Source organism: Triticum urartu, chromosome 6A, assembly GCF_056163025.1.
Source record: "Triticum urartu cultivar PI428250 chromosome 6A, HENAU_Tu73, whole genome shotgun sequence".
Lineage (NCBI taxonomy): Eukaryota > Viridiplantae > Streptophyta > Magnoliopsida > Poales > Poaceae > Triticum > Triticum urartu.
The window spans coordinates 380,547,813-380,560,436 of NC_141878.1; positions in this window are offsets into that span (position 1 = coordinate 380,547,813).

Sequence of the window (12,624 nt, forward strand, 5' to 3'; positions counted from 1 at the left end):
GATTCTCCCACGGACATGTACCTGTGACAGCATTAAGGTGCGAGGGAAGGGGAAGAGGTCATATGCATTCTCAGAAGATTTTGAAGATAAATCGGTTTAGAAGACATTGACCTCATTATGCGAAGACATTCACTTATAGATAAGAAGTTGGTTCCAGATTTGTACGAACCCATAGATCAGTACAAGTGAGGAATCTAACTACTTTATGAAGCACAAGTGAATATACTAGGCATGTTATGAGATGCAGCGAGAGATTTAACTGGTGTGAAGAGAAACTTCTTATGGCAGAAAGTGACTGAACTGTAGGATCAAAAGAGGCTGTAAAAAGAGGTTTTATTTACCACACTTGGAACTGCAAGACGAAGTGAGAGTTGAGGCCGAGCAGTTCGATCCTCCGTGCCCTAACTTGGCGACGGAAGACACCTACGGCGACGGCGGAGAGAGCGATGTCCGCTGTCGGCGTGAAAACGGCGTCGGAGAGGTTGCGGCAGTGAAGCGCTTCGTCGCCGGCGTCGTCGAGTGCTAGCGGTGGCGCTAGGGTTCGTGCGAGGGTGAAAGAAGGAGATAATGACCGCAGTGAATTGTGTATTTATAGGGATAGAGGCGGCACTGCGCTATTACGCAGGTACCCCTGGCGGTTCGCATTTGAGGCACGCGTGGCCAGTTAGAGGAAGATTGGGATTTGTTCCATGTCCCACACACGTCTAAATTGTCGGGCGGTCGTTCCTTCTTCTCCGGATCTTATGTGGAGGAATGAGCATTAAAAACGGACTTTTATGGTTGTCACTATGTCTTCAGCTGACAAGGACATAGTGAAGACATTTGACAGTTTCAACAGAATGCATATGACTTGGAGAGATAGAGTTTGAGATAGAAAGCATAGAGAGGTTAGGGTCCGATCACATTCACTTAGTTCAAAAGATTCAACCAGGAAGACATAGCTATAAGTGAATGCTGTAGAGGACAGAACATCAGTACATATATATCCATATAATTAATGCAGTGAAGATAATCATGAAGACATATTGAGAATGAAACCAAACCAATTGTGAAGACATTGAGAGGTAACGCCATGAGAGAAACACTTCAAAATGGAACGTTTGGTGGTGGCGTTACCCACCGTATAGGATGTATTAGACCCAAACACGGCGCACAATTATCGTGGCGCTCCGAAGTCAAATTCCACATTAATGTATTCACACTTAGAATGTATGTCTTCATTGTTTGAAGATATATGCTCCTTCGTGTGTTGCACATCTAAGTCATCAATATGCTTAAGTGTTAGGATGTGTGCCTGATCACAGGACATTTGAGGATTCCAAGATATTTAGCTCACACCGTAACTTGCAAAATCTCTTCTCATCCAAGGGCTTTGTGAAGATATCTGCCAATTGCTCTTCAGTGTTGACGTGTATGATATCAATGTCTTCCTTCACAACATGATCTCTGAGAAAGTGATGACGAATTTCAATGTGCTTTGTCTTCGAGTGCTGAACTGGGTTGTTGGCAATCTTGATGGCGCTTTCGTTGTCGCAGTAAATTGGCACTTGCTTCAGATGAATGCCATAATCCTTGAGTGTTTGCTTCATCCACAGAAGCTGAGCGCAGCAAGATCCAGCAGCAATGTATTCAGATTCAGCAGTGGAGAGTGATACACAGTTCTGCTTCTTTGAAGACCAACATACAAGTGATCGTCCCAGAAAGTGACATGTGCCTGATGTAGACTTGCGATCAACTTTGTCACCAGCATAATCAGCATCCGAAAATCCAACTAAATCAAACTCTGAGCCCTTTGGATACCATAATCCTAGAGTTGGGGTGTGAGCCAAATATCGAAGAATTCGCTTCACAGCTAAGTGATGCGACTCCTTTGGTGTCGCTTGAAATCGAGCACACATGCAAACACTAAGCATGATATCTGGCCTAGATGCACATAAATAAAGCAAAGACCCAATCATGGAGCGGTATACCTTTTGATCGAACTCTTTACCATTGTCGTCGGGACCCAGATGATGCTTGGCTGGCATTGGTGTTGTGAAGCCTTTGCAGTCTTGCATACCGAACTTCTTCAGGCACTCTTTAAGATATTTCTCTTGAGATATGAAGATGTCGTTGCGTTGTTGCCGTATTTGAAGACCAAGAAAGAATTTCAGCTCCCCCATCATGGACATCTGATATTGCTCTTGCATCATGTATCCAAACTCTTCACTATACTTCTGATTGGTGCAGCCGAAGATAATGTCATCCACATATATTTGGCACACAAACAGTTCACCATCATATGTCTTCGTGAAAAGAGTGGGATCCAGGGAACCAGGTATGAAGCCTTTGCTTTTCAGAAAGTACTTGAGTGTATCATACCAGGCCCTAGGGGCTTGTGTGAGGCCATACAGTGCCTTGTTGAGCTTGTATACCATATCAGGATGTTTTGGATTTTCAAAGCCAGGTGGTTGTGCAACATACACTTCTTCTTCAATCTTGCCATTGAGAAAGGCACTTTTCACATCCATTTGATATAGAAGTATGTTATGATGATTTGCATAGGCCAGCAGTATGCGTATGGCTTCAAGCCTAGCCACAGGAGCAAATGTTTCATCGAAGTCAATGCCCTCCACTTGAGTATATCCTTGAGCAACTAGACGAGCTTTGTTTCTGACAACTTGACCATGCTCATCTTGCTTGTTGCGGTATATCCATTTGGTGCCTATTATGTTGTGCTTCCGTGGATCAGGACGCTTAACCAGTTCCCATACATTATTCAGCTCAAACTGTTGAAGCTCTTCTTGCATAGCTTGAATCCATTCAGGTTCCATGAAGGCTTCTTCAACTTTCTTGGGTTCTGATATTGAGACGAATGCGAAATGCCCACAGAAGTTTGTTAGCTGAGTTGCCCTTGAATGAGTGAGTGGACCAGGTGCATTGATGCTGTCCAGTATTTTGTCAATTTGTACTTCATTTGCAACACGAGGGTGTGTGGGGCGAAGACTTTGCTCTTGCTGATCTATGTGGTCATTTGAAGGTATATCTTCAGGCTGAGCATTGTCTTCATGTGGATCAGGTGCTGAGATGATAAGTTCTTCTTCAGGTTGAGCTTCAGAAGGTACAATTTCTCCAGTTCCCATAAGCTTGATTGATTCATTTGCTGGAACTTCATCTAGCACATTTGTCAATTGCTCTCTTTGTGATCCATTGGTTTCATCAAATCGCACATCCACTGTTTCAACCACTTTGTAGTGGAAGAGATTGAAGACTCTGTAGGAGTGCGAATCCTTTCCATATCCAAGCATGAAGCCCTCATGTGCTTTTGGTGCAAACTTTGAGGTGTGGTGTGGGTCCTTGATCCAGCATTTTGCGCCAAATACTCTGAAGTAACTGACATTTGCCTTCTTGCCAGTTAGGAGTTCATAAGATGTCTTGTTCAGAAGCTTGTGAAGATAAACACGATTGATTGTATGGCATGCAGTATCAATGGCTTCAGTCCAGAATTTTCTTGGAGTCTTGTATTCATCTAGCATTGTTCTGGCCATCTCAATGAGTGCTCTATTCTTGCGTTCGACGACGCCATTCTGCTGTGGCGTGTAAGGAGCTGAGAATTCATGTGTGATGCCCAAGGTATCCAGATATGTATCAAGGCCAATATTCTTGAATTCAGTGCCATTGTCACTTCTGATGTGCTTTATCTTGGTGCAAAACTTGTTCATAGCTCGATTTGCGAAGCGTCTGAAGACATCCTGCACTTCAGTCTTGTAATGGATTATGTGCACCCAAGTATATCTAGAATAATCATCAACAATTACGAAGCCATAGAGGCATGCAGAAGTAGTAAAAGTTCAGTAGTGAGTGGGACCGAAAAGATCCATGTGAAGCAGTTCGAAGGGTTGAGTAGTGGTCATGATTGTTTTCGAAGGATGTTTTGCCCTTGTCATCTTCCCTGCTTCACAGGCACCGCATAAGTGATCTTTCTTGAACTTGACGCCTTCGATGCCTATGACGTGCTTTTTCTTCGCAAGGGTGTGGAGGTTCCTCATGCCAGCATGCCCAAGCCTTCGATGCCAAAGCCAGCATTCTGAAGCTTTTGCAAGAAGACATACTGCAAGTTGTGGTCCTGCTGAGAAATCTACCACATACAAATCACCTTTCCTATACCCTTCAAACACTAGAGATTTGTCAGATTCCATTAGCACCAGGCAGCGATATTTGCCAAACATTACAATCATATTCAAATCGCAAAGCATTGAGACAGACATTAAGTTGAAGCCAAGGGATTCAACAAGCATGACTTTATCCATGTGTTGATCCTTTGAGATTGCAACTCTACCTAGACCCAATACCTTACTTTTACCAGTGTCAGCGAATGTAATGTGGCTCTTGTCGGATGGACGTAAGGTTGAGTCCATAAGAAGGCTTCTTCTGCCAGTCATGTGATTTGTACACCCACTGTCAATAATCCATTCTGAAGACTTTGAAGTCGCTGGTGTCGTGCCCTACAGTGCAGTTAGGGGGATAGGCTTCACGAAGAGTGTTGTGAAGCATAAACATTTGACGAACCAGTGGGTTATGAAAACTTAGATCCAGATTAGGACTAATCGGGAGAATAGCATGCGATTCAGGAACGAAGTACATAATGATGCCATTTGGGCAGTTTATCTTGCGCCCCACAAGATTTTTATGGTCCCCAGCAATAGCATCAGAAGATTTTGTTTTTGTGCTGGAGACCTTTCCCTGCAAAGGAGAGTTTAGCTTTCTTAACCACCCACATCTTCAAGGGTGGCTTAGAAGCTATAAGTCTAAGTGCAGCATCTGAGAACTTTGGCTTTGAAACCTTAGCAAACAGTCTAGCAAGTGAACAATAATACTCATAGGAATAAGCAGAATAATTTTTGGTCATATGAACATGACGGTTTGATGAACCACTCTCATATTCATATGCCTGAGTATGGTTCCCCTGCAAAACATTTTCGTTAGTGCGACTCAGGTGAGTCCTCTGTCTGTATGAAGCCTTTGAACCGAGGTTTGTCTTCTTCAAGTGAGGTGTCATGAAGACATTCACAGGAAGATTTTCCAAACATGTTTTCGGAACCCAGATCTTCTTCATAGGCGGTCCATTCCTGCAGTTAGTACCAATGTACCTGGCAAACACTTCACCATTCTGATTCTTAAACAGTTTATAGTTTGCATCAAAAGATTCATCAATGATAATTGGGTTAGCACAAGTGAAGCCAGACAAATTGGATGGATCTGCTGAAAGTTCCTTTGCAGCAATCCATGTAATTTTGGGGTACTGCTCAGGTTTCCAGTAAGAGCCATCTGCATTGATTTTCCTCACGAACCCAACACCCTCTTTCCTAGGGTTTCGGTTCAGAATCTGCTTCTTAAGGACATCACATAATGTTTGATGCCCTTTCAGACTTTTGTACATACCTGTTTCAAGCAATGTCTTCAACCTAGCATTCTCATCAACAATAGCAGTGGTATCCTCAGCAGAGGGGTTAGTTGCCACATCAACAGTTGAAGATATTGGAACAGTAGTAGCAGTGGAACATTCAGCAACAGAATTAGCATTATTACACTCAATGCATTTAAGACATGGTGGTTCAAATCCTTCCTGAGAGGGACTGATCTGTTCGGCGCGAAGTGACACGTTTTCCTTTTGAAGATCTTCATGAGCCACCCTCAATTTCTCAAGTTCTTGCTTCCTTTGAAGATAGTCATAGGAAAGCTTTTCATGAGTTGTTGAGAGAGTATCATGACGATCTTCAAGTTCCTGATACTTAACATGAAGGTTTTTTATGTCTTCAATTAAGGATTCAGATCGAGTCATTTCAGCACCCAACAGATCATCGCTTCTGTCTAACAGTTTTTGAATGTGTTCCATAGCTTTCTGTTGTTCAGTTGCAATTTTAGCAAGTGTTTTGTAGCTAGGTTTTGAATCACATTCAGAGTCATCGTCACTGGATGTTTCATAGCGAGTGGTGCGTGTGTTTACCTTGGCACTGCGTGCCATGAAGCAGTAGGTAGGAGTGGAGTCGTTCTTGTCATTTGCGTCGGTGTCGGTGATGCAATTATTGTCTTCAGTGTTGAAGATGGACTTGGCGACGTATGCTGTAGCCAGACTCGCAATGCCAGAATCAGACTCCTCCTCAGATTCCACCTCTGCCTCCTCAGATGCGGATTCCTCCTCTGAATCCATCTCCTTGCCTACAAACGCACGCGCCTTGCCAGATGAGCTCTTCTTGTGTGATGAAGACTTTGATGAAGACTTGGAAGAAGACTTTGAGTTTTTCTTCTTTTTCTTGTCGTCAGAATCATATTCCTTGCTCTTCTTCTTCCTTCTATTCTCATTGTCCCACTGTGGACACTCAGAGATGAAGTGCCCAGTTTTCTTGCACTTGTGACATGTTTTCTTCTTGTAGTCATGAGCAGAAGCTTCATCATTCCTTGAGCTTGATCGTGAAGATTTTCTGAAGCCTTTCTTCTTGGTGAATTTTTGAAACTTCTTCACTAGCATTGCAAGTTCTCTTCCAATGTCTTCAGGATCATCAGAACTGCAGTCAGATTCTTCTTCAGATGAGGAGACAACTTTTGCCTTCAGGGCACGAGTTCGCCCATAGTTTGGACCATAGATATCTCTTTTCTCAGAAAGCTGAAACTCATGTGTGTTGAGCCTCTCAAGTATGTCAGACGGATCGAGTGTCTTGAAATCAGGACGTTCTTGAATCATCAGGGCCAGAATGTCAAACGAACTATCAAGTGATCTCAGCAGCGTCTTGACGATTTCATGTTTGGTGATCTCAGTAGCGCCGAGGGCTTGAAGCTCATTTGTGACGTCAGTCAGTCGATCAAAGGTGTGCTGGACATTCTCATTGTCATTTCGTTTGAAGCGGTTGAAGAGATTGCGAAGGACACTGATTCTTTGATCTCTCTGGGTTGATATGCCTTCATTAACTTTGGAGAGCCAATCCCAGACCAGCTTGGATGTCTTCAAAGCACTCACACAGCCATACTGTCCTTTGGTCAGATGACCACAGATGATGTTCTTGGCAGTAGAGTCCAGTTGAATGAATTTCTTGACATCAGCAGCAGTGACATCTTCTCCAGCCTTGGGAACGCCGTTCTCGACGACATACCATAGGTCGACGTCAATGGCTTCAAGATGCATGCGCATCTTATTCTTCCAGTAGGGATATTCAGTTCCATCGAAGACGGGGCAAGCAGCGGAGACTTTGATTATCCCTGCAGTCGACATAGCTAAAACTCCGGGTGGTTAAACCGAATCACACAGAACAAGGGAGCACCTTGCTCTGATACCAATTGAAAGTGCGTTATATCGACTAGAGGGGGGGTGAATAGGCGATTTTTATGAAAGTCTTCAAAACGTGAGAGTTATGAAGACAAACAGTGAAGATTATGCCTATTACTATGCAGCGGAAGTTAGATTACACTACGCCAGCCATGGTCATGTATTCAATAGAGTGAAAGCGCAATCACAACCAGCTTCAGTGTAATAAGGATCAGGTAGGAAGAAGTTATGAAGCCAAACAGATCATACATTCATGTTGTGAAGACAAAAGATAAAGCAAGCATGCAATGGCTTCACAATGAATAATTGTAAGTAAAAAGGAAGTGAAGATGAAACCAGTGACACGTTGAAGACAATGATTTGTTGGACCAGTTCCAGTTGCTGTGACAACTGTACGTCTGGTTGGAGCGGCTAGGTATTTAAACCAAAGGACACACAGTCCCGGACACCCAGTCAAGGACACTTAGTCCAAGACACCCAGTCCTCACCGTTTTCTCCTTGAGCTAAGGTCACACAGACCTCGCCCAATCACTCTGGTAAGTCTTCAAGGTAGACTCCCAAACCTTCACAGACTTCGTTCATCGGCAATCCACAATTTCTCTTGGATGCTCAGAACGCGACGCCTAACCGTTTGGAGGATGTACAGTCCTCAAGTGTAATAAGTCTTCAAATCACACAGACACGAAGACTTAAGTGATGCCCAATTTACTCTGGCTCTGGGTGGTTAGGGCTTTTCTCCTCACTGGGAATTTTTCTTTCAAAGGCTTCGAGGTGGGTTGCTCTCAAACGACAAAAGCCGTGCACTGAAATCTGAGCAGCCAACCATTTATGGTTGTGGGGGGTGGACTATTTATAGCCACTTGGCAACCTGACCTGATCTGTCCGAAATGACCCTGGGTCACTAAGGAACTGACACGTGTACCAACGGTCGAATTTTGAACTCACACGGCAACTTTACTCGGGCTACAAGTAAAGCTGACTTGTCTGACTCTGGACAAGATTTTCTCTCAAAGTCTTCACTCGAAGACATAGGATTTGAATTAGGCATCACTTCAGTCATTCTGACTGGTTCTCTTCCACCCCACTTACCAGTACGGTGGTTCCTATGACACAACATGAATGAAATAAAACTACGAAGGATCTAGGTCTTCGAGTTCCAAAAGCTTCATAGGGAGTCTTCTCATGTCATTGTCTTCAATATGAATATCTTCATAAGCCACCATTGTCTTCAATGTCTTCGTACATTTTTAGGGGTCATCTCTGGTAGTAAAACCGAATCAATGAGAGACTTCTACCTGTGTTTTCCTGCAATTCTCACAAACACATTAGTCCCTCAGCTAGGTTTGTCGTCAATACTCCAAAACCAACTAGGGGTGGCACTAGATGCACTTACAGGGACCCAACTGGTCGAAGCGTACGTAGCGTTGTCATTTTGGTCGCGAACGTGTACGTACATACTGTTCGATGTAGAGGCGCACACGTGTCATAGTAGAGGCGCGCACGTGTCATAGTAGAGGCGCGCACATAGCATGTACATGTACGTACAGCGGCCAGGGTGCAAGAAAGAAAACACGGCCACGTATGTGTACATACGGGCAGGGTCCCGAAGGCTGTAGGATCGAAAGTATGTCTAGAGGGGGTGATTAGACTACTTGACCAAATAAAAACTTAACCTTTTCCCAATTTTAGTTCTTGGCAGACTTTAGCTATTTTGGGACAAGTCAAGCAATCATCACATAATTCAAGCAAGCATGCAAAGAGTATATAGGCAGCGGAAAGTAAAGCATGCAACTTGCAAGAATGTAAAGGGAAGGGTTTGGAGAATTCAAACTCTATTGGAGACACGGATGTTTTTCCCGTGGTTCGGATAGGTGGTGCTATCCTACATCCACGTTGATGGAGACTTCAACCCATGAAGGGTAACGGTTGCCCGAGTCCACACAGGGCTCCACCCAAGGGTAACGGTTGCGCGAGTCTGCACAGGGCTCCACCCACGAAGGGTCCACGAAGAAGCAACCACCCACAAAGGGTCCACGAAGAAGCAACCTTGTCTATCCCACGATGGCCATCGCCCACACAGGACTTGCCTCACTAGCGGTAGATCTTCACGAAGTAGGCGATCTCCTTGCCCTTACAAACTCCTTGGTTCAACTCCACAATCTTGTCGGAGGCTCCCAAGTGACACCTAGCCAATCTAGGAGACACCACTCTCCAAGAAGTAACAAATGGTGTGTAGGTAATGAACTCCTTGCTCTTGTGCTTCAAATGATAGTCTCCCCAACACTCAACTCTCTCTCATAGGATTTGGATTTGGTGGAAAGAGGGTTTGAGTGGAAAGCAACTTGGGAAGGCTAGAGATCAAGATTCATATGGTAGGAATGGAATGTCTTGGTCTCAACACATGAGTAGGTGGTTCTCTCTCAGAACATATGAGTTGGAATGATGTGTGTGTTCTGATGGCTCTCTCACCGAATGAGAAGAAGGTGGAGGGGTATATATAGCCTCCACACAAAATCCAACCGTTACACAGTTTTCCAATCTCGGTGGGACCGAATCAATAAACTCGGTCGGACCGAAAATGTAAACCTAGTGATCGTTAGTGATTTTCGGTGGGACTGACATGCAACTCGGTAGGACCGATATGGTTAGGGTTTGGGCATAACGTAATCTCGGTGAGACCGATTACACAAACTCGGTGAGACCGAATTTGGTAATTAGCTAACCAGAGAGTTGGTCAGGCAAACTCGGTGGGACCGATTTGCTCTTTCGGTGAGACCGAGTGGAACTCGGTGAGACCGAAAAGTTACAAAGGGGAAACACTGAGTTTACATTGCAATCTCGGTGGGACCGATTCGCTCTTTCGGTAAGACCGAAAAGTTACAAAAGGGAAACAGAGAGTTTGCAACCCCATCTCGATGAGACCGAGATCCCTATCGGTAGGACCGAATTGCTAGGGTTTGGCAGTGGCTAATGACAAGTGAAACTCGGTGGCGCCGGATAGGAAGAATCGGTAGGACCGAGTTTGGATTAGGGTTTAGGTCATATGTAGATATGGGAAAGTAGTTGAGGGTTTTGGAGCATATCACTAAGCACATGAAGCAAGAGGCTCATGAAGCAACACCTCATCCCTCCTTAATAGTATTGGCTTTTCCTAAAGACTCAATGTGATTTTGGATCACTAAAATATGAAATGAAGAGTCTTGAGCTTTTGAGCTTGAGCCAGTCCTTTGTCCTTAGCATTTTGAGGGTTCCACTTTCACATCCATGCCATGCCAATCATTGAGCTTTCCTAAAATAATCATCTTGGAATAGCATTAGCTCAATGAGCTATATGTTGTTATGAATTACCAATACCACCTAGGGATAGTTGCACTTTCAAACGCCTACTCGCGCATACGTACAACCAGGGCTCGTGTACACGGCTGGGTCGGAACGGAGAAACAGCATCGTCGTCGTGTTCATGGGGTGGCAACGGAATGTGTCGTGTTCATGGGGAGGCAATGGAATACGTCGTGTTCATGGGGAGGCAACGGAATGCGTCGTGTTCATCGGGAGGGCTTGGACAGAACAGGCGATGAAAACGAGGCCTGGCGTACCGCAGAACGGAGGAAACGGCCTTGTGTTCGACCGGCCACGTTCGAAACGGGACCCTATTCATCGGGAGGGGTCTAGCGTACCGCAAAACGGAGGAAACGGACCTCCTATGGTCGAAACGGGGGTCCTGTTAATCGGGAGGGGTGTGGCGTACCGCAAAACGAATGAAACGGACTTGTGTTGGAGTGCTACGGTCAAAACGGGGGTCCTGTTCATCGGGAGGGGTGTGGCGTACCACAAAACGGGACTCCACGGGATACTGTTCATCTCCACCGACGACCTCCTCCAGCCTCCACGGGCTCCTGTTCATCCAGCCTCCACCGCGCGCTACTCCACCGGCTACTGTTCAACCACCCCTCCACCGTCTACTGTTCATCCAGCCCTCCACACCATGGGGTCCTATTCAACCACCCCTCCACGGGCACCCCTCCACCGCCTACTGTTCATCCAGCCCTCCACACTACGGGGTCCTATTCAACCACCCCTCCACCGTCTACTGTTCATCCAGCCCTCCACACCACGGGGTCCTGTTCATCCACCCCTCCACGGGCACCCCTCCACCGTCTACTGTTTATCCAGACCTCCACCACACCACGGGGTCCTGTTCATCCAGAGGCAACGCCACCGCTCACTATTCATCCACCCCCCCCCCCCCTCCCGCAATGCTCACTATTCATCCCATCGATCGGCTTCAGTTAGCAGCAGTAGCGAAGGAATCGCTCGATCGGGTTCAGTTAACAGCCATCGATCGATCGCTCGGGTTCAGTAACGCGTAGCCTGCAGTGCAATCGCTCGGGTTCAGTTAGAGCCCAACGCCTCGCTCGGGTTCAGTTAGAGCCAACGCCTCTCACACACGCGCGTACATGTACGAGAGAAACGCGCATCGCTCGGCCCCCGACCTCCCACCGTAACCGGGAACTCCCCGAAATTTTCCTCGCCATCACTTCTACCATGGTTTTTTCCATCATGGACGGCCCAAAGAATGTCATGCAGCTGCGTCTCCGGCCCGCCCAGGATGAAAAGCCCATTTTCTATCATGATTTTTTGTCACAGAAGTAGGAGCCCACCACATCTATGATGATACCGGGTTTTATCACAATTATCGTCATATGTATGACAGAAAAAAATTTCGTTCGGCCCAAAATGTCATGGATGTGCCTTTTTTTGTAGTGGAGCGAGCAACTGACTTATTGGAAATAATACATACTGATGTATGCGGTCCGATGAGTGTTGAGGCTCGCGGCGAAAACGTTATTTTCTGACCTTCACAGATGATTTGAGCAGATGTGGGTATATCTACTTGATGAAACATAAGTCTGAAACATTTGAAAAGTTCAAAGAATTTTAGAGTGAAGTGGAAAATCATCGTAACAAGAAAATAAAGTTTCTACGATCTGATCATGGTGGTTAATATTTGAGTTATGAGTTTGGTTTTCATTTGAAATAATGTGGAATAGTTTCGTAACTCACGCCACTTGGAACACCACAGCGTAATGGTGTGTCCGAACGTCGTAACCATACTTTATTAGATATGGTGCGATCTATGATGTCTCTTACAGATTTACCTCTATCATTTTGGGGTTATGCATTAGAGACAACTGCATTCATGTTAAATAGGGCAACATCTAAATCCTTTGAGACGACACCATATGAACTGTGGTTTGGCAAGAAACCTAAGTTGTCGTTTCTTAATGTTTGAGGCTGCGATGCTTATGTGAAAAAGCTTCAAC